The sequence below is a fragment of the Anas platyrhynchos genome, chromosome 5 (genome assembly GCF_047663525.1).
Source record: "Anas platyrhynchos isolate ZD024472 breed Pekin duck chromosome 5, IASCAAS_PekinDuck_T2T, whole genome shotgun sequence".
Classification (NCBI taxonomy): Eukaryota; Metazoa; Chordata; class Aves; order Anseriformes; family Anatidae; genus Anas; species Anas platyrhynchos.
Window position 1 is genome coordinate 6,788,922 of NC_092591.1, and position 22,427 is coordinate 6,811,348.

Here is a 22,427-nt window from a genome sequence, read left to right on the forward strand (position 1 = left end):
ATTTTTCTGGTTTAATTTGTATTTTCTCAGCAAATCCAGAGTTTTTCAGATTTGGTACGTCTGTAAATATCAATGAAATTTCTGCTTTGAACACTGATCGCAGCGTGTTTCTGATAATCTGTCGTTTTATAGCCCACCCTCCTGGTTTATGTGCCCTCCTCCTTTGCTCAGAACTTAAGCCCTGGATTTTTTCACTGCTGCAATACTTTATTTTTTTTATTTATTTCTGAATACCCAGCAGCTGCTTAGTTTCAGACTCCTAGACTCCTGTCTCTTTTGCAGTACCTAGGTTTGGTATCCTTTAGCCACCGTTGCCTAAGATGCTTTGCAGGCAGAAACTCACGGAAAACAGACACTTGGGAATATTGGGCACCTTGTGTCTGAAGGTGGACGACCAGGAATTAAAGTGCTTAAAATCCTAGAGAACTATTGGAAAATGCTTCCTCCCTCCCCTAACTTTGTAGGCTGGGGTAGTTTTGCCTTGGAAGGTAGTCGTGGAGATGGTGAATTAATTTTCCTGCTCGTCAGTGGTTATCTCCTGTCCTCCCGCAATTCCGAATGACAGCCCACCTCATTAAAACCCGGCGCGTGTGTGCTTGATATTAAACAAATTGGATAGCCTTGAGATTGCTTATTTCTTCCAGGGATACGAGGATGAATTGAAGCAAGGCAGTCTGCAGCCCGGCGTGTTTCAGCTGAAGGCTGCTAATGACGCATCCCAGAAACACAGAGCATCAGCAAGTCCTCTGGTACCTCGCTGATATTTTTCCTGCAGTAGCACGAGCGCAGTTACAGCTCGGAAGGGTGGGAGCTGAAAGACTGGAGGAGATGAAGGAATTTGAAGAGAAAAAGAGGATTTCACGAGGCGAAGTCAGGGGGCGTCTGTGGGTTGGTGGGGGAACAAGCAGCTAGAAAGCGTTGGCACTACCGGCTGCTTTAGGAATGTGTAGGGATTCGGAAAGACTCAGGTAAAACACTTGCAAGTGCGTTTGCTTTGCAGGAAGGGGAGAGCAATGGGTGTGCAGATTGGGAAGAAAGCAGAAGAGCAGAGGTAGGCAGGAGTGAGAGAAAGCAGAGCACTAACAAGGTAAAAGTGGTGAAGAAAGAGATGAATCCGAAGCAGTCTCGGGGATGGATATAAACTACAGGGCACCTGATGTAACATTCAGTCTTGCTAGCGACCACCAGGGAGGGGAAATTGCTGCTGCCTGTCATTCCAGCCTGCCCTTCCTCTCTCCCCCCCTTTTATCTTTTGATTTATAGCAATACGAATTGTCCTTCCTAAGAGCAGATCATGAGACTCAGCTGAGGGATTAAAGCCGAGCCGCTGACCTCCGAGCGCATCGTAATGCCTGTGAATCATTGCCTCATCCCCCGTATTGGCAGGCTGATGGATTCCTAACGAGGTTGGTGGTGGCATCTCCGTGTTGCTGCCTGAGCTGTGCCTTTTGTGCTTAAACTCTGACTTGGAGAAACAAGTTCATTCCAGGCTCTTTGTGTTTCTCTCCTCCTCCTTTTCTCAGCTTTTACTTCTTTAAATGTAGACTTCTTTTGACAGATCATCGCCATGGTAACTAACAGGCCCGGGCTGCCTACAGAAATTGTAGTAATAAAGTGGTTGGTTTTTACACATGATGAAAAGATGATGAAGCACAATGATAGGTGATAAAGACACAGGTAATTGCTCTAGAATAATATTGCTGCCAAGAAGATGACTGAACTCCCACACAGAAGATGAACAGATGGTGTATTTATTGAAATTCATAGGCTGCGAGCAGAAAAAAAAAATGTAATTGATGGCTGTGTAGGTTTTGTTTCAGTTTACTATATGGTGAACTGAGCCAGGGGAGCGGCGTGCCAGCAGATGGAGCCCTTATGCAAAGCCACCGCAGCTCTCTGGAGAGCTCACTTTGCTCCTTGGATCAGAATTCCAATCAGAGCCCCAAAAGCAGCAGAACTGCTAATTGCTCCGATGCGTTCTGCTGCTTTAGATCTGTCACGTAGCCCCGTTTTATTTTAGAAAGGGTGTAACACTTCTGTAAGAACAGTCGTGGCAAGTGGTACTAGCATGCTGGGGATGGCGAAGGAGAAAGTAGAAAAGCGAATACTTGTGAAACTTGTGCTCAGCACCACTTTCCCAGGCCAAACGCATGCTTGTGTCAGGAAGCAGCAGCTGTAGATTATTCGGTAGCCTGGTTGCTGAAGACTTTCTCCTGGGCTGCTTTGCAGTATCCAAGGGAAGGCAGAGGCAGGATATTTTCCTCCAGTTCATCATTCTGCCTCTTCAGTATGAGATAAAACTGGTCAATCTGATGTCGAGGATCTTGTCCAAGTGTTGTCTGCACACACTGTGCGGTGCTGTGGGTTCGGTTTGAACGGATCTGTTTCTTCTGTGTTGCGTGCTGCAAGGTCCTGAGCATGCAGGGCTGTGGCATCCCCCACCACGGGGCTTGCTGCTCTCAATTTCCCAAAAAAGATCGCTTCAGTGCTGGCCAGAGGACAGAAATATCTGCAGGAATCATTGCCTGAAAGGTGTTACTCTGAGAGGTGTGACAGGCTGCTGCCTTCCTGAGCTGCCTGCCACAGCCCTGACCCCCCTGCTGGCTCCCCAGAGCAGTGATTTATTCGTGATAATGTTTGGGTGCTGTTAGCACATCCTCTGGCTCTCTTCCTCTGCAGCCTGGTGCTGCTTTATTGATCGCAGGACTCATTTTCTCATCAAGTTGGGCAAGGAAACCACTTCCCACCTGGGTTTGCATCCAGCTGCACCTACTCGTGTATTGACTGCGTTTTGTAGGGCTCGCGTGCAAGGGGCTGGGAGAAGGAGTGTAAATAAAAGAAGGAACAGGTGCTTTGTCTTACAAGGGTGGTGTCAATGAGAATGAAAATAAATGGGGTATGGAAGAGCCTCTCTCTGCGGGGCACTTCGCTCAGGGGGAAGAAACTGTAAATTGTGGGTTCACCTCTTGGCAGTATCTGTGTCAAACTCTTCCTGCCTTTTATCTTCTTCCTCTGGATTGGCAGGGCCCCCACATCTTCTGTGGCACCTGAAAAATCTGATTTGTATGCAAATTGCTGCTGTTTAGGTTAAAACTAACTTGCTGTCACTTTCTTTTTTTTTTTTTCAAACTTTGTTCCCTTTTCCTCTAGAAGGGGGGGGGGGGAGAAAAAGTTCCTTAAGTGGTACACCTTCTCCATACAAGATTAAACAGAATCGCGCTGGCAGGAGAAAGATGTGCTTTTCTGAGACCTGTCAGCCAGCCAGCAAGTGGAGCATTAAGTTAAAGAGACGCCGGAGAGATGTGCTATATTAATAAAGGAGAGGAGAGGAAAGGGAAGGAGGAACATGAATCCGAGCAGCGAAAGGAGCCCGGCTTACCAGCTCTATTTGAGCAGTTACTCGAGCGCACGAAGCGTGGTTGGAGTTGCATTAACCCAGCTTGGTGACTGTCACTGTGTGGCGATGAGTTCCTGAAGAGCCTCGGGATTTATTCTCAGCGCCAGCCGTGGGCGTTGGTAGCTCCAGGCATCCCAGAGCTGCCGCAGACCTCACTGCGGGGAGCTGCAGGGTATGAGGCACCCGGCTGGGCTGGGGAACATGGTGCAGAGCAACAGGACCTTCAGAGGATGAGCTCTGCGTGAAGGAGAGGACGGACACATCGTCCTGACCCCAGTGGTGTGAGCTGCTTGGTGGCCTGGTGCTGGCATCACCTCCCCGGCAGGCTGGCTTTGCCTGCTGCCCTGCTGATGCTGGCCTCTCCCCCCCCCAAGCTCTTCCTGTCGCCACTAATTGAGTGTTTCAGGCAAAGCTGGTCAAAACATTTTATTCAAAACTTATTTTCTTGGCAGCCGAGCTTGGCAGCATCTCAGGAAAAGGTGCATAAAAAGATACTGTCATTTTGCTGGAAGAAATTGGGGAATACATTTTCATTTTCAAAGTTAGAAGTTGTGCCGTTTTGTCACCCAGCTTGGGGGGACCTTTTCTATTGCTTTTTCCCTTCCTGCTTCCTCCCCTCCCCATTTTTCCTTCCACCTCTGCTCTCCCACCCCATCTCTTTTTTTCCTTTTTCCCCTGCTTGGCTGTATAAAAATTGCCAGGAAGGTCGAGGGAATGTTAACGGATGTGAAGGTTTCCTCTCCAAGTTGAGTGTTTTTCATTCAAAGAAATAAATAGGTGATCTTCTACCTCCTTTCCCCCAAAAGTAACACTTATTCTTGTTTTCTGCCTCAGGTGGGCTGAGGCTCCTCCGGTGTCCTTGCCCATCGGGGCAATGAGAGCGTGTGGTTCCCAGAGCTCTCCATCAGGCAGCAGAGCCCACGTGAGGAGCTCTCAGCATCCCTGGGGTGTCCCTCATTACACACACGGGCACTGGTTACGCCTGGGGCTGGGAGGGGAAGCTGCGTGGCCACGCTGTAGCCCTTGGGCAGGTGGCGTTGATCCCTGTGGCAGAGGAGAGAACATTTTTAAAAATTTTTTTTTAAAAAAAAAAAAAAAAAAAAAGGCAAACTGTGGTGTGCTGCCAGAAGGGCTGTGCTGTGTCAAGGCAGAGAGCCCTGACTCTGCCTGGTAGCAGGTACCTGGGGAGCAGGTTAAGGGATGTTAAAAAACAGATTTGGGTGATGAATTCCCCGCTTCTGGCAGCCAGCACCTTAACCCAGGGCTTTCAGTCCCACATCTGTGGTTGGTATCCCCTGATGAACCCATGCTCTGTTTATCCATTTGCTTTTTGAACCCATTTGTGCTTCCCTGCAGCAGGGAGTTCCTATTTTCTTACCTCTTTATTTGCCTCTTTGCTCAACACTGATCTTATTTCCAAAGAAGTGTTTGGAGAGTCGCCGACATCCCCTTTTCTGAGCAAAACCAGTTGAATTGGGTCCTCCAGCTTCTCTGCAAGTAGCACTGATGCAAAATTCAGCTCTCTTGTTCTAGGCCTATAATCATGGTTGTTTCTTGTGCACCTTCATCATCTTTGACCCTGCCAGCTCTCTGGAAGGTGTCCTATTTCTGCAACACTTGAAAAAGAATTGTAATTAAATTTTTATGCCGTTAGGAAGTTGCTTACCACAGTTGTTTCTTGGTCTGCCCTCTTATGATCCTACATTTAACTTGCCAGAAGTTCATGGTCTTTTTTTTTTTCCTTCCTCCTTTGAACACGACGCTCAGATTTTGAAGGATTTTTTTTTTTCCCTTTCTTCTTTACTGCCAGAAGCCATCTCAATCTGCTGTGTAACCCCAAACAACAAATTGATTTTCTTCTTGTCCTTTCAGAGTGCTTTGAATTGGTGATACAGGTAGCCTGATGCTTTTTTTCTAGTACCTCTACACGCTCTCCTGAAAGCGTCCCCACCTTTTCAGCTACGAGGATTTTCATATAGTTCCTCTTTTTCAGATTGGGTTGGATTCCTGGGGGCTTCTCTTTGCAGGGCTGTTGAAGAATTGCCTTCCTTGTGTGTCTGAGGACTGGCTGCTTACAGGCTTTTCACTACTTACTTGTGACGTGTAAGCAGGCAGCCTTTTCATCGCCCTGTCAAGATATTTCCCCGTCCCTGTGGGATAACTGTGGTTTCAGATCACTTCTGCTTTCTGTCTGCACACCCAACCTCCCTTTGCCCAGTGGACAGTGTCACAGTCCGTTTGGTTTTACTAATCATAATCTCTGCTTTTTTTTTTTTTTTATCACATCACACCACTTCCCCACTGGCCTCGCTTGCTGATGCCTCACTGCTCCACAAATCTGGGGATCTGCAGTCTCCTGATGGCTTTTGTCAGCCTTGAAGGTCAGGAGCTGCTGGCACCCCAGATTTCAGAGCCAACCACGCGTGGGACTGGGCTGTGACAGCATAAGCTGCCCTTTCTTTCCACACCTCTTATCTGCAAGGTACTGAAGTTATTTGTTGGTTTCCATATAAATGTTTTTCCAAGTATTAGGGAGGTGGAATATCGTGGCTGAAATCCACTTGGAAGCCAACTGCCACTTACACCACTGTGTAAGCCTGGAGTTAGCCATGAGTATTGTGCACGTTCCCCAAAGCAAGCAGCTGAGATGGAAGAAGTCCAGGACAGGCGGCTGGGCCAGAGGCGTGGAAGTCCTGGTACTGGGCAGGACTGGTTGACAGACTCATAAAGCAGGAAAAGAGGTTGAATTTGGGGGATTTGAGGTCTGCAGACCTGCAGCGGAGGAATTGGGCAGTTCACAGCCTCACAAAACCTGGGGGGCATCAAAGGGAGCAGGATCAGGCTCAGGAGGATCAGAAGGAGGTGGCAGTGGGTAGGCAGCCTGCAGAGATCTCCGCCAAAGGCTGCAAAAGGTTTCTGTGGGTTCAATGAGAAGCTGGAGAAGACAAACCATGTCAGACTCAAGATCTCCTCGGAAATGATCGTGGCTGGAGGTGGGAAGGTTACTCAGGAGACGAGGGCACATGTGGATGTCCTGCTCGTGCTCTTTCCTACAGCATCCACCGAGGGCAGCGGATGGAGAGCAGGCTGCTGCGCCTTGCAGGGAAGGAGGGCTGCTGCTATGTTCTCATCTTGTGCTGGAGCTTTTGCAGTAGGTTTTGATTTACATCTCTGATCTCCACCAGACCTTCACCTAATTGAGTAGATTGACCCTGGCTCTTACACAGCAGGCAATTAATCAAAGATTGACTAATCAGCTCTCTCAATGGCTGGCACCTTGCAGGAAGGCTGAGAATCGCTTGCCTGCTACCTCCACAAACCTGTTTTATGCTCCAGGATTTATAGCCAGCTAATTCTATTGAATTCTGTGGATTTACTGTAAACTTTAATTATTTAATTATTGTAAGCTCTGAAATGTAGTGAAGGTTACTTCACTATGCTAACTTACGTGGGTATAAAAACTAACTTCTGTAGATTCTTTAAGGGATCACACTCAGCAGTTTTACCTCTTCCTAAGAGTAAATACCCAAAACCTGAGTATCTGAGCACTAGAGTCTAAAATTACTCTTTAACGTTTAAAGGTAGTTTTACTCAAAGGTCTTAATTTTCATCTAGATACTTGCCTAAGTTAAAATTTGGCACTGTTGAAATCTAGAGCTTGACTTCTAAGCTAAGGTTCTTACTTACTAAGATTTGGTAGTTAATAATCACTTTTATTTATTTCTTATTTTTTTTCAACGTATTAGGAGTTTTAGATTGAAGATGCACCATGAAATAAGGTAAAAATTAAAGAAACTAGAATTAAATCTAGAAACGCTTAGCCTTCCCCCCCAGGCAGACTGATTTATGCTGGTGCAGCCTGTGCCAGGGCTGAAGCAAAGGGCAGCGAAGGGATCTGCTTGGCAGCTGTGGCACCATCCCGAGGGGCCCCATAGTGTTGTCTGGAGGGGAGCAAGCTGCTTGACATCCTTGTCATGAATGATGAGAAGGATGATTTTGTTTTTTTTCCATCCAGGTCTATGTATGAGCTCCCAGCTGGTCCTCCATGCCCTATTCTGACTTTTTTTTTTTTTCCTGCAGAAAGGGGTAAGCTGGTGCTGAGCTTTGCTGTGATGTTCCTGAAAATCACGTGTTCCCTTCCTGGCAACAAATGTTGAAATCCCAGATTTACCAGAGTAAATACAATTAATTAAATAAACTAAATTGTTGTGGGCAATTGCGAAGGGGTTCTCTTAATGTAACACTACTTTCCTCTGACCAACCCATTAAGTTTCTCTTAATGACTTTTGTGTCCTTCCTGTTATTTCTATGTCCTAAACCAGCCCGTTGTCACTGAAAATACATTCTTTTTTTTTTTTTTTTTTTTTTTTTGCCTTTCAGTCAAATCCTGAGCTGGGCTACCCTGGCAGCTGTGTCATTACTGGTAGGGGAGTGCCCCCTGCACCGTTAGCCTGCTGACTGTCTTTTCACTCATTTTCTTTTCGTTGCTGGTAGGTAACCATATGACATCCACGTGCAGTTGCATCTGGAAGCACGGCTGATCTGTTTACAGTGTGGGATTCCCTGTGTGTGCTGGGGCCTGGGTATTTCCTCCTGGCTTTCGAGTTTGTCAAAAGCTGAGATTTTTGAGGACCACACACAGGCTCTGCAGAAGGGTTTGGTTTTTCCCTGCTCTGCATTCAGACAAATCTTTGTTTCAGGGCTGGGCTGGGTTGGCCGCATGGCCCTGGTGTCCTCCCTTCTCCTGCGTGCCGTGGTGCACTCCCAGCAGGGCCCTGGCTGTCATTCACAGACGCTGAGCACGGGCAGATGACAGACCTTGTGCGTGTCAGGTACTGTGAAGGTTCTGTGATAACATTCCTGGTGCTTCGGGCTCCTTACTGGCTGCCTGCGTTTGCTTACGCATCTCTAAATGGTTTTAGTGTGCATCGCGAGCAGCTGGTTCCTTTCCTTCAGCCTGATATTGCTGCTTATCAGTGTCACCGGGATTAGATTGCAGTGTTTGTACATGGCAAGTGTTTGAATTAGTTAAAGCCACTCTGCATGCATCTTCCTCTTCTTCAGCAGCGTTCTCAGTCAGTGCACGTGTTACTGTTTGCTTTTTTCCCCCATCCTGAGCTGGTTGGTCCTGTCTCTTCCAGTCCTGCCAAGACTGCTGATAGTGCAGCTATCTTCCTCTCTGCCTCTCGTATCCCTTCCCTTGGTAGGCTGCTTGGTGTTGCCTCTGTTCTGGGTCTGTTTGCCTTCCCTGCCCTGCTGCCTTGCTTTGGTAGGAGCCCATGTGCTGCTTGGTGTTCGTGTTCTTGTTTTGGTTCCCTCGCTGCACAGCACGTTTGTCTGCAGCTCTCTGCGGGCACTTTTGGAGATTTACCTCTTCTCTTTTCCATTCACTTGCTTGCAGACAGGATTCGTGTAACCCCCAAGCTCTCTAATTAGACCGCTCTTTCCAAGGTGTGTTGTGGGCTCAGCTGCAAGGTGAAAAACACTGATCATCTGTTTCTTAATTTCTGATGGAAAATCTGCCATTTTTCTGGGGAATTCCAGCCTCCATTCATCTTATCCGTAGTTGTCAGGCTTTGGGTTGTATTTCTAGCACCACTGTCTTTCAATGTTTATCCTTCTTCTCATGCTCAGATGTTATTAAATAAACCACCCACCTCTAATTAGAAAAAGAAAGTCTTTACCATTGATTTTCAGGTCTCTAAATTGATTTGATCTTTCTTCCATCCGCACATACACAACAGACTTCCTTTGGAAATCCACTTCTTGTGGAGTTCTGGACGGCCTGGCTGCTGGTTTTGCTTTTAGGGGTGGATTTGCCCACCAGCTTCTTTGGCGGGTGTCCTGCTGGACTCAGCGCTGCTTTCCTTCTTCCCACCTTCACTGGCAGAATAAAAAATGTGCAAGGAAGAGCAGAGCCCCTTGGTTCTGCCCCCAAAATTCTGCAAATATCCATGAGCTGGACTGCTCAGATTCCCTTCAAAACCCATTGAAGTAGTGGGAGGGATTTCAGTGGAATACATGACCCCCCCAGTCCAAGCTCGGGGCAGAAGTCAGGCTTGGATCTGAGAACAGTGTGAAGCGTGCAGGTACTCGGGATTGTAGCGAGCCCGGCCATCAAAGAGCACATGCTGGAACAGCCACAGGGAAACTGTTTCATCAAATTACTGCTGACTTAATAATCTAAACAGACACAATTTCTTTGCATACTTCTGCAAATCAGGTCGGATTTCTCTTCTGCAGGTTTATGAGACACGTTGATTTTGTTGATATTTCCGTGTATAGGTGAAACGAATCTTTTTGTTTGTGGTTAATGACTTCGGATCACATTTCAGGTAGTTTTCAAGTGTGGTTTCAGGTAAACAAGGCCGTTTGTAGCAATTTGCTGGGGAAAAGCAGTGGAGTCCAGGCATGTCTGTAATTTGTACGCTGGGTCTGCCAGGGCAGCTCCTGCTCCCGAATTGGGAACCTTGTCATCTACACCTGCTAGCGAGCAGCAGGTGAACATGGCTTGGGCAGAAATGTGTTGTGTAAATATTTCTGAGTTCACACTCATCTAGTACAGGCACCTTCCTTGCAGTGTAGGCAGCTCCCGTGCTCTGCTAGCCCAGGGGAGGGAGGTACCAGCTAGACAGCGGGCACTGAGACGTGCCTGGGGTTCTTCAATCCCATACACACACCTCACTAAGAGAGCTGAGAAGTGCACTGACCTGCTGCCCTTTTCATAAGGGTTTCCATTCTGGGGGCTTGCTGACTCCCCATCTCTTAAAAAGCCTGGCTGTTTTACACAATTTTCCCTTTTTGTCTCATATTTCTTTTGAATAAAGCTTGGGGGAAGCAGGGGGAAGCGTAGTTGTATTTTGACAAACAGGAAGCCTGTTTGTTTTTGCAAACTTTACACTAAACTTTTTTACACTAAACCTTCCTCAAAGTGACCGTGCGAGCTGCTGCTGCTTGCATGCAGGTAATACTGCGATCCTGCTTCCTCTGCACACGAATGGTTTTGTTTGGGTGAGTTTACCTCTGGCAAATGCTGTGTTCAGTGACTCTTGGTCACAACAGGACCAAAATGACAGTGCCGTGCTACGTTGAGCATGGGTAGAGACTCTGGGGAACTCTTTAAAAGCAAGTTGTGGGCACTTAAAGTAGGTTGAAAAGGACAGGCATTAGTGGTGAGTTGTATTCAGAAATCATGGCAGCATCAAAACGTCCTGGGAGGAGAGCATCAGCACGGGCTGAAACACAGCCAGCGGCACGTGGGGAGGTTTGGGGCTGGGGCTGCAGCGGGGTTGTGGCTTCAAGAAGACCTCCTGACACCTCTCTGGGACCCCACAGCTTCCTCCTCCTCCCAGCTTTTACAAATCCCTCTCTGGCACCTTCTCCCCGGCGAGGGGATGCTTGGCCTTGGAAACAGCAGTGTAAAGGTTCGTGTGAGACGCATTGTCCGGGCCTTTAAAATAACAGCTTGACATTTAGCGGGGTATAAAAGGAATATTTTTGCAGTTTAGCTGGTGGCTGACAAATAATAATAAAAACTGTGTCTGTTTGAAAGGGTGCTTGAATTCCTGCCAGCTCTGCCACAGCTCTTCTAGCAACAGTTTGGGGAGGGGGGGGAAGTGGTAGAAAAAAGAGAAGTGTCAAGTAGACAAGGATAGGAGCTTTATTCTCCTAGTGTTATTGTAGCAATGTTCCTGTAGTACTTTTTTCATTGCAACATAACAAATGATATATTCAAGAATAAAGTTTAGAGTGAGAGGTTAATGCCAGAGAGCAAAGAAAGCAGCTGAGTGCATGCGAGTTGGGAGACTTAAATTGTCTCCCATTTTCCTTCAGAAATATGACAGTCCTGATGAATTCTGGAGAAAATTAAATAAAAGTGGATCGATACGTTTATTACTGCAGGAAAAAAAATGGTAAGGGCCACAGTGAAAGTTGCAGGTATCACCCAGCCCGGGGAACCAGACAGTGCATCGCCTGCCCAGTGCATGGGACACCCAGGGTGGCAAGGCTCGGGTAAATCAAGGGGCTTGGCATCTGCTCAGAGAGGATTTTTTTATTTTTTTTTTCCATCCTTCTTCAGCTCTTTCTAAGTAGCTTTTATTTTGAAGCTCCCAGGCTGGACTATTCTTCAGGGATCTGCCAGGCAGCAACTTTTAAAAACAATTTCGTCAGAATGCCCTTTTTTTTTTTTTTTTCTTTTTCTTTTTTGGTGGGGGTGAGTGAAAAATTGCCTGAGGGAGCAGTTTGCTTTAGAGAGGCAAGACATTGCTGATAGCTGATTAGAGCCAACTTAAAAATTGCTACAGGCAGCAGGGCCAGAAGCTGGTTTTGGTGATAAGAGGCCAGGTCTGCAAGCTCCTGGGGGCGTACTCCCTTCCTTCCCCACATTTTTGGTCTGCCTTCCCCATGAACCCTCCTGCTTTGAGCATTGGGAGTAGCTGGGTTCAGCTGATGTGATTTTATTCTACAGCTTTGCCATGCTGTTTGCAAGGAGGATGGGATATTACGGAAACCAGAAACAAAATTTTGCAGTAATTAATAAGTTGCCGGGAAGATCTTCAGCTTCTCTGCAGGGAGAAGAGGCAGTGGGGATGGATTTGACCTGAACGATGGGGAAAGCTAACCCTTCTACTGGGGATCAGATCTACATCCCGAATCCACGTTCAAAGCAGCAGTTGTGTGGATAGCGAGAACTGGATGTGATCTCACAGCAAGCATCACAACGCTTTCCTTAAAATATGCATTAAGGTCTAAAACCAAAACCCAAGCAAATCACAAGGTGAAGGCCATTCTCTTTTTTTTTTTTTTTTTTTTTCTTCCTTCAGTGAGGCAATACTTTATAAGAGGTGGTCTCCAAGATAAAATCCCCACTAGTCACAGGTGTGTAGTAGGTATGTGACCTGCTTTGCGTTAGGTTCAGCGCTGTGCTGCACATACAGCAATGCAGTCTCTCACTTTTTGCTCTAAGAACAGCTTTTACCTGTGGGTACCCAAACCCCAACAGCAGGGGCAGAGCGGCTGGTGCTGCTTTGCTCTTCCAGCTTCCTTGGGCAGAGCTGGCTGGGGAGCAAGGACTGGATGAGGCCTGGCAAAGGCAAGGGGTGGGCTGTGCCATGGGGATAAAACACTTCATTTTCAACTGAATGCCAGCTCTGATCCTCACTTTGCTCTTCCCAGCAAATCTGTGGGATTCCAGGATGGAAAAGCTGCATTTCTAAAGTAGACCCAAAATATTTATGGCCACAGCGTGAATTTAAGCAGCACAATAAATTATATCTCTGTATGGGAGGGAACAATTACTTGCAATTTTGTGATAACCGAGAGGCAATTTGCTCTGTTTTAGGCAAATTTGTCAGCAAGATAATTGTCCAAATAAAGACCTAGCACTCAGAAGTTGCAGAGTGGCCAGGAAAGCTACAGGTAAGGTGGTAGTTTCAAAACAAAGCCCATCAAAGTGGCTTAGGCTGCTTTATCTCATTTCTCTGGCTAACATTCCTTTGGTGGCTGTCACGTGTTTACCAACCAGCAGCCTTCCTCGTTCCTTGGGACTTTAAGTCAACAAGTACATGCAGAGAAAGAGCAAGAGCACCACTCCTGTTCCTGAAACTTGGGGCTCTGCAGCTTTGCCCAGCGTGTGCGTACACCACAGGTCCTGAGGATTTGGCAACCTGCCGCGGAAAGAAAGCTGTGAAACGTATTATTTGTGAGAAGAGTGTTTCTGGGGGGATTTCGTTGCTGGTTTGACTTGTTTTGCTGCTTTATGTAACAACAATTAGGTAAGTCTAGTGTTTTCAGTGATTTGTGGCTATTTCTCAGTGGGAGGATAACTTTCCTATTTTGTTATGTCTGTGACAATTATGGTTTTAAAAGCAAATCTTGTGTTAGCAGCACTCGTTACTGTGGATTTGCATGCTTTCTTGGTTTTCTTGAAGTGGAAGTACAAAGATCTTGGAAATTGCAAATAATGAAATAGGAGTTAAGTCTTTTCATCCCTTTTCTGCTTTGACATTGTGCTGCTTCCTGCTGTCACTTCAGGTTTTGCTGGAGAGCAGTGCTAAGACCGTAATTACAGCCACAGAATGAGTAACACAAGTGCAGAGAACTTGCATTCCTGTTAAGCAGAGGGTGCACCTGATCCCTGTGCAGGGGAAGCCGTGGATCCTCGTAGGTACTTGTGACTGAGGTAGGTTAGGAAAAGGGCCTAAGTGTAGCTTGGTGCTTGTGGGAGAAAATAGCTGAAGAGATCCAAATAAAATAGCCAGCAGGCTCTGTAGCTTGGCTGCATGTGTCTGAACACATCTAAGGAATGATGTGCTTCATTCTTGTGGTCCTCTGTGTCCAGTGTTTTGTAGAACGTGTGCAGGAGTTCACGTGGGCTTGACTGGAGCATTGGAACTGCAAAACCCCTTGAAATATGCAGAATCTCTTTCAGTCTGTCTCCATCACGTTTGTTTTGTCTGACACTCACCTTCTCACTCTTCCTGTGGCTCTCCATTCTGGCCTTGAGACTGGTCCAACGTCACTGATTTTGCTTGAAAGAAACTTTGAACAGATGCTTTGAAACTTGTTATTGCCTCTGAGGCAGAGCTGTGGTGACCTTCATCTGGAGGGGGCCATTCTCGCAGCTTTCACAGCACTGGAGTCCTGCTCTGTGAGTTGTTTTTTCAAAGGAATTACGGGGGATGTCTGGCATCATCAACATTTGTTTTCTCTGAGATCAGTCTTGGTCCCCATTAGGTCAGTGAGAAGCCTGCTTTTGATTTCCATGGCTGTCTGCCATGGCAGGGACAGATATTTTGGGCATAAGTCCCAGGGTCCATCCCTGATGCAGTTTGGCTGAGTGAGATTAATCTGGTCCAAGGAGTGCCTAGAATGGACAGAAGGCATGGTACAGGGAAGAATAAGGGGGGAAGGCATGTGTAGGGACCCAGCTCTTCTCCTGACTGTTAAAACCAGCTCTGGTTCGTGCTTCCTTATGCCTGTGGGACCTGATTTCCTCTCCCTTGTCACGGAGCCCTTGGTTAACGGAATGATGACTTCAGTTCATGCCCTTCTCCTTGCAGCCCTAGTAACAAGTTAATTGGTTTGTTACGCTAAAGTGTGTAGAGAAAATTTCACAGTGACGCTGTGAAAGGTGGCGGTACTCGCTAAGCTCTTCACTCTATTAAATACATGAATCTGGAAACCACTGGCATTTTTCCCCGAGCATTTGTGTTAATGGCTTTTGTTATTGTTAGGACATATTTTCTCAGGGCGTAGGTCACTTGGTCGATACTAGAGGCCTAGAAATCCTCCATAATATGATCTTTCTTGGAAACCACACCCTGCTTTATGAGCAGCCTTCTTCCGCTTCAGGGATCCTTCTTAAATACCAACAATTCATCCATCCCATTCCTCAGCAGCTAGCCCAGGACCCAGCGAGCTGTGCAGAGGCAGCCTCTCCTGGGAAGACAGCCTCTATACCGGGCCAAAAACATACCTAAATGTCCCCACAAAACCCAGTCTATGGCCTGTGGCTTTCAGGTTCAGAGAGTGGTGGGTTAATGTCTTCTGTGGTACAATACAGAATGGCCCAGCAGGGGAAGGAGAGCCTGAATGCTGGGGGTGGCCGTGCTGTTCAAAGCCCCAATTTCCTTCAGTAATTGTGTGGAAAGGTCACGGTCAGCACCGTGCTAGGTGATGGAGGGCTGCGGGCTGTTAGATGGTAACTGGGGGCTTTTCACTGACACGAACCTCTTCACCGCCAAGTACACTTTCTTTCTGAGGCACAGTTTCTTCTGTGAGAAATTTCCCTCCCGTCTGCCATTTTGGCCTCTTTTCATGTTGGTTTGCCTAAATGCCAGGCTAATCGGCTGCCTTTGTGGCTGGCCTTAAATGCGTGGGGCAGGAGCGTTTGGTGGAATGGCAGAGAGAAAGGCCTTGTTTTAGTTTTATAAAAATCAATTACTGGTTGTGCTTTCAAGGCAAAATTAGCCACCGAAGCTGCCCCTTTAGCATTTCCAATTAGGAGTTTTGTAATAAAGCAGCTGTTTGGCACGGTGGTTTGACAGCACTGCCCGGGCTAGGAAGGTCAGGAGCCAGCGGTACGTGGCTGTCCCAATTTTTCTCTCGGGTCAGCAGGTTGCCACGGCTGCTGTTGCCTGGATGTGTTTAATGGGGGCTGAAAAAGGGACGAGGTGGATTGAGAAGGCCACACTTGTAACAGGTGGCACCAGGCTTGTTCCCAATCCTCAAAAATGGCGTTTCTTTCAAGAGGGGGCTGAGGCGTGGAGAAAGCATGGACATTATCAGGTCCTTTTCAGGGTCCAGGTGGTCTCTTCGCTGCCTGCCCCTCTCCTCAGCCTCCCAAGAGGCTCTCCAGGTATACACAGAGATACCCAGCACATCGTGGCCTCCTACCCCCCTTCATCCCCTTCCATAGCTGTCAGGAGGTGTCCATGGCCTACCAGGAGCCAAGAAACAATGGGGCAAGGAGGAGCCAGGGTGCCCTGCTTCCCATGGGCACATGGCCTGCACTCCGCAGATGGGAAAAGGTCTAAGTATTAGGAGATTTGGTTCGATTAGCTGAAATCTCCTGTTGGCAGCACATTTCCAGTCCCTGGAGCAATGGAGATCAGACAGGTTGCCAAGGCAACGCGCAGCCTTCAGCGAGAGGTTTACTGCTGCATCGTCCTTGGTCAATTGATGGAGAGGGGTTTATTTAGGTCTTTGGAAAAAAAAAAAAAGCTGCTGTCCGGCCTTTTGCTGTGGTGAGTCATTCTGCCTTGGGTCACATCGGTGGAACTAAGAACAAGGTTTTGTGGATGAGAAAAACAAGTACATGACAGCATAAAGATCCCAATTAGATTCCTCTTTGAAGAGGTAAGAGCACTTCAGTTCTGAGTGGAGACAACTTATTCTTTTTCTCCCCAAATAACAGAGAAGCATTAGCTGAGATCCTCCTTTCTCCTCCCTCTGCTCCTTCTTTCTCTCTCTCCCAAATGTAAAATATTCTTTTAATTTGCAAGAGGACTCTCTGTTTATTGATGAATTCTTGACCAGGATCCTTCCAGTTTGACTTCCCATCAGTGTTTTGCTTGCTGTTCTCCATTCCCTCCGCTGTTGCAGAAGCCTTGATGAATCAAGCTTGTATAGGTTTTCATTTCATTACATTATTTCTCATTTTGCAGGACCTGGGAGCTGAAGTGCTCAGCGTGCCACCACTGTGAACACCGCTGTGATGGTGCAGCTGAAGTGTGCGTGGGGAGCTGGTATGCTCAGTGTCACTCTGGTCTGCTGCTGGTTCATTGATCTGGACTCAAAGTCAGGGAGAGCACTGGGTCACAGGTATCTTCCTGATTTTGATGAGATAGAAGGGTTGGGCAGTGCTGTGCAGAGCTTTCTCTGAAGTTTTGGAAGGAACCTGATGCAATGTCAAGGAGGGGAATGCCATCATGTTGAGTGCAAGCCCTTGATGTGCTAGGTTAATCAAGGTCCTTTCAAAGTAATTCTGGAGTTGATAGGAAGGATATGCTACAGTGTTAACAGGACCACTGGTGAGTTGAAGGTGGTATGTGGGAAACACCACAAAACATGCTCACTGTGTGGTCTAACACAGGGAAACAGGCTGGCATTTTGTGGATGTGCCAGTGCTCCGGTTCTCTTGTGTCCGTGCCCCTCAGCCGGTGTCATGTAGCATGGGGAGTAGAGAAGGAATCAAAAAATAAACCTAAACACTGCTTGCTGAGAGACAAATCCTGACCTTCTCTGTCATAAAGCCAAGGCATGGCCTTTGGAGACTACAATTTGTGTATGAAAGGGAGAAATTAAAAAGGGTAGAGAGGAGCCTTTAAAAGTCTACATTGGCGTCCTTATTTATTTACCCTTTTTTGAGAGGATGGCAGTTGATAGATGTGTCACTGTGATGATGCATGGTTATCTTCTTTCCCTGTCTCAAAATACTGCATTAGTGATACCATGGCAACAAAGAAGTTGTCTTTAAAGGAAAAGGAAAAAGGAAAAAAAGGAAGCGTGACTTAAGCATTCAAGAAAGGTGGCAGACTGACAGCCCGAGCCTTCCCTTTCTACCAGGAAGGCAGTGGCGGTGTCAGCTATGACAAAATGTATCCGATTATGAACTCTGTGTTGTACTGTGACTGAAATCAAGCCTGGGACACCATCAAAGACAAACCTACCACAGTAAGTCAGTTGGGAATGTCTGAGAAAACATACTCTTGTCAGACATTTCAATTTGGTTAAAACGTATGATTTTTCTATTAAAACAACAACAACAAACAACCAAACAAAAAACACACAACCATCTTGAAAAACCTTTCCTAAATGCAAGTTGTGTCCTTGCTCAGGATGGAATTCCTCTCTGAGCAAAGCATGGTGACAGCAGGAGAAAGCAGCTGTCCCTTGCCACAGCAGTAGTTTTTCTGGTGGCAAGAGTCAAAGAACACACGGAAGCTGCCTGTTGAAGTCTGTCCTGTTTGGTACCCACTTGCATTTGAATCCAGGTCTCATCTCTAACATGAGAGCTCTGGGCAACAGGAGGTTAGCTTTTAGGGACTAGTTTCCTTCTCCCACTTGATCCAGTCCAAATTGTGTATGTAGTTTTCACTACAGTTTTTTGCTGGTTTTCTGCATTTTAGATGAAAGCTTTGATCACCAGATTAGTCCTCTTGCTGTGTTGTCTGATGGGAGTTTTCACAATGGGAAATAGTTGGAGCATACAAACAGAATTTGAGATTAGGGTGAGCATTGAGATAGCCGTGAAATGACAGAATGAATATTTGAGTGTTGGGGTTTTCTCATAGCAAGTAGAAGACTCACCTACAGTCTCAATCTGTTACCATTTTCTGAAGATCTTGGTTTTGCCCAAGTGCTGATCGGGAGATCTCAGAAGTACCCAGGGACTAGGAAAATGATTTTCTGCCTTGTTCTAATTTTTCTTTGCTGGTCTGGGGAAGGACTGAGACAAACCATTGTGAAGGCTGCTGTTTTCACTCTGTTTATCTCAGTTGTTGCCCCAGTTTTGAGAACAATATTTTTTCTCAATAGTGAGTTTTCATTTGGGGAAAAAAATGTCAGGGAAAAGGTGGCTGTAGCATTTTAGTAGAGCAGATCATAGAGAAAAAAAGAGCTTAAGTCTGCTTCTCCATGGGGGTAGGGAGCGTGACCACTGTGGGGAGTGGCACAGGCAGAAGGATTCAGGCTGCCCTGCCCAGCCTGAAATGCTCCTGAGCATTGGACTTGTAGAAACCTAAATGAGAGGTGGGATTACCTGGGTATTGCAGATGCTTTCATCTCTGACCCTTTAGCACAGTAGGATGTTTTCTTGCTAATGGTTTGTGCCCTGTGTTCCCACAGCCACAGGTCTGGGGAAGGACACGTACATATGGGAAGCTGGTCAGAAGGGTGGTTTGGGGTCTGGCAGGGAGCAGCTGTGGGACAGGAGGTACTGGTACCTGGCTGGGGCCATGAGGTTTTTCGTGCTGTTCCTCTTCAACCTCTTCAGCCCTGACCAACTTGAATTCTGTGAGTGGCAATTCGAGTGCTGTGCTGCTCACATTTTCAGTCTCCACAGCCCTGTTAACTTCAATGAATTTTAAAAACCATGCTTAACTGGGGCCTTGTCTAACATTATTAATAAGATTAACAATTAGTCTCTGGATCATCCTTTGGAAGCCTAGACTGTTACTTGAGTCACCTCCGTTCGACAACGTGAGTGCTCCCCTGCCCATTATGACACACTTCTGTCTCCTTTTCTCATCTGTACCTGCGCTGTGTGCTTCCACCCGGAGAAATGGGTGAGAGCCAGGACTCTCCGAGCCACAGAACATCAGGCGTCATCGTATGCAAACACAGTGTACTTGCTGTTGCCTTGACCTAGTACTCCAGAGTTGTTTGAAACGCGTCCAGCAAAAGGAATACTTAATATTTTCTAATGGGAAGATGCCTTTTGGTGAAGGCAGAATATTTTACAGAGCTGTTTGCTCGCTCGCAAACATTGTCAGGGACATTGCTCAAAACAAAGGTGGTGTTTGTGCTGCAGGGAAAGCCACAGAGCAGTGTATGCAAGCTGTAGAGCAGCCTTTGTGAGGTAGGAGACCTGGTCTCAGACAAAGCCTGCTTGATCTTGGCTCTCCCAGTTGCTGGTTTATGGCTCTCCCAGGTGAGCTGCTGGATGTTCTGGAGTTTTTACCTCCAAGTTTTTATGTTCTGGTCACTTAGCAGCAGCAGATACACAGTAAAGCCCAGGCTGTATCCTGAGAACGTGAGTCTGGGTCTGTCCTTGAACATCAGTAAGCAGGTTGGAAAAAAAAAATAAGGTGTACAAGTGCTGGCTCTCCTGCTGGCCCCAAACCTGGCTGCACAGTGAGCCCTGCTCAGCTGCAAGGTTAGAGGGTGCTCTCCTCTGATTGTGGGTCTGGGATGTTGTATAGGAAAAAGAAAAATCTGAGTATATGGAAGAATTTGTTTCAGGCCTTTTATTTCTTAGCTCTCACTTATTGCTACTGCCTCTGTGCGCCAGTTGTGCCTGATGTGCCTTCCCTTGAACGTAGTGTTTCTGGGAGGTGTTGGGCTTCACCTGAGCACCTGAGTCCCTAAGAAGAATCGGATTTAGGGGAAGAGATGCCAGTCCTGTGGCTTTCAGGTGATTTGAGGTGTCGGAGGAGATGCCCGGAGGCGAGCAGCTATTCATGTGGTATCACCTATGGAAAGGTGCTGTAGGTATTCTGTTTGGGAGCCACAGCCTCGGGGTGAAAACTGGGGTATTTCTAGATGCTAAGTACCTGTGTAGATCAACAGGACTCTCTTTTATTGCTCTTTTGGGCTTAACTTCCACCACTTTTTGTAGAAAATCAGTGCTGAGACTCCCATTCCGTGGAGTGGCTGCATCAGCATTTCCCTGCCTTGCAGAGTTGCTGGGGGCGTAAGCACATTGAAGCCCGCAAGGTGTTTGGATGCTGCGGTTGTGTGGCTTGTAGAAAAAAAGGAAAGGAAATTGCTGCACTGTCTCTGAGACCTTTGAAACTGCGTGCCTATGTCATAGGACTTACAGGCTGCTTAAATCTTTAGAGGTGACCTGCAAAGGCATCAGCAACAGCTACGAGCGGGCCCGTTCTTCCACCTTTTGATCAATTAAATTTCGCAGCCAAATTTAATAGAAGCACAGTCAGGTCAAAAGTTTCTTTCAGTCTTTCATATTCCTTATATAAAAGGACCGGAGAGCTTCCACGGCTGTGAATCGGTACATTAAAAATAAAGCGTGTGAAAGTTGAGCCTCAGCGCAGGGCAAGTCCTCGTGCCTTGGGTGGGAATTTCACCCTCCTGCCACGGTGCTGCACGTCGCCTGCTCGCGGGCCTGACAATGTATTTGTGGATCACCTTGAGGAGAAGAGGAGGAGTTGCACAACCGTTCCCTCGCAGCGCCGCTAGGAAGGGTCGGGCTTTGTCTCCTTTGAAATAGGTATCAGGGGAGAGCTGCAATCCTGTGAAAACACACATTTATTTCTGAAGTGTTTGTGTATTGTGTGCGTGGTGCACATGAATAGAATTGCCACCTGTCCAAGGCTGATAACGACGATCCGGGGAGCAGTGGTCATGCGCTCCTTGTTCCAGCACTTTGCTATATGAGGAAGCTGCTCCTACAACTCTGCCTCAGTCGGAATTTATGAAATGCTGAGTGCAGTGGGTTGCTTTGTCCTTTGTGGCACTTTCTGAGCTTGCATAGATACAGGTTCATTACAGGTTTTGCTGTTATGCAAACAGTGTTATCTGTGGCTCATGAAAACCCTTCAGCTTTTTTCTCATGCTCCCTCAGGAAGATCCCATTAGCTACTCTTCTCCTCCCTCTAGGAGCCCACATACAGTGCTGTTTTCCTTTATAGCCCTGACCTCAGCTTAAGGGTGGGCAAAGTGACTCCTGAGATCCTGATAGCCACGTGCGTTGCCCAATGAACAGAGGAAGTGACCGAGAAACCTTCCTGGTGTTCTCATTGTCCCCAACAAGAAACTTGTCCTTGCAGTGGGGCTGCTGTCACCATTTCACCCCAGATAACTCTCCTACAGTAGCTGCTGATGGTTGCCAAGCATGAGACTGATTCCAGATGGACTCCTGCGCTCTGCTGCGCTGTGACACTGCTGATAGGGATGGGGACACGGAGGTATGCAAGTAGGTGGAAACTTTCTAATACATCATCATAGTAATAATAATAACGTGCGCTTCTTGTGCCTTGCAGCTTGCGCTAGAACTTCTGCCCACACATCAGCCTACTTGGTTCACAATGCAGTGTGCATGCTAGACAATTAGTGGCTGATAATGAAAAATGTCATGGGAACCAGCAGGAAAATCATAGCTTACTCCAAATATATAATGAAATGTAATTAGCATAGACAGTAAAACAGACAATTTATGTTTTTTTTTCGTAATTAAAAAGTACCAGTAAACATTCCTTTTGCAGGAGGCTTGGTAACAAATGGAATTAAAGAGCTATTGTCTGCAATACCATTTTATGCAAAAAGTTAACCCTTGCAAAGCAAATTGTATTAAGGGTTTGTTAATTGCAGACTCTCCAAGTGAATCTGTTATGGCAATCGCATTCATTCACCTGGTCTGTTTGGAGGTGCCCAGAAAGCCAGCAGAAGTCCTGTGAAACCTGCTGCAAGGCAAATACCCAGCTAGACTCCATGAAGGTAACGGCGTGGCCAATACTCCCCAACTGCTCTTCCAGACAGGTTCTGCCTTCACTCATCTGGTAGCATGGAGGCAGCTTTGAGGGAAGTTCAGGAGCAGAAGCAGCATTGTGGTGCCTTGTGCTTCCTTGTGTCCTCTGCCAGATGTCTCCTGTTCACCTCCCTTCTTTGATTTCCTCTTTCCTGGCCTGGGGCCCTTCACACTGCACCTCGTGTTTGTTCTGCAGCAGCGTACACAAAGGTGTGCAGTTTGCATGCCCTCAGCCTGCCAGCTGTGTTAACACCATTTCTTGGCTTGCACTCTCACCTGGGGCTGCAGAACGTGGGGACTCTCTGTGGCATTTCACAA

General features: G+C 47.0%; 1 protein-coding gene across 5 annotated transcripts in view; it reads left to right on the top strand.

Moving 5' to 3' along the window:
* The window catches only part of SYT16 (synaptotagmin 16), a 95,797-nt gene that overhangs the window by 21,228 nt on the left and 52,142 nt on the right, over window positions 1–22,427 (top strand). Inside the window, exons 5-7 of one of the 5 annotated variants that reach the window (XM_072038177.1) lie at window positions 12,741–12,817; window positions 12,924–13,173; window positions 16,567–16,723. The exons of 3 other annotated variants lie outside the window; for them this stretch is intronic. The gene's annotated coding sequence lies outside the window, so the exon portion shown is untranslated. The remainder of the gene's footprint in view (window positions 1–12,740; window positions 12,818–12,923; window positions 13,174–16,566; window positions 16,724–22,427) is intronic. One more of the 5 variants, XM_072038179.1, reaches the window with a different exon arrangement.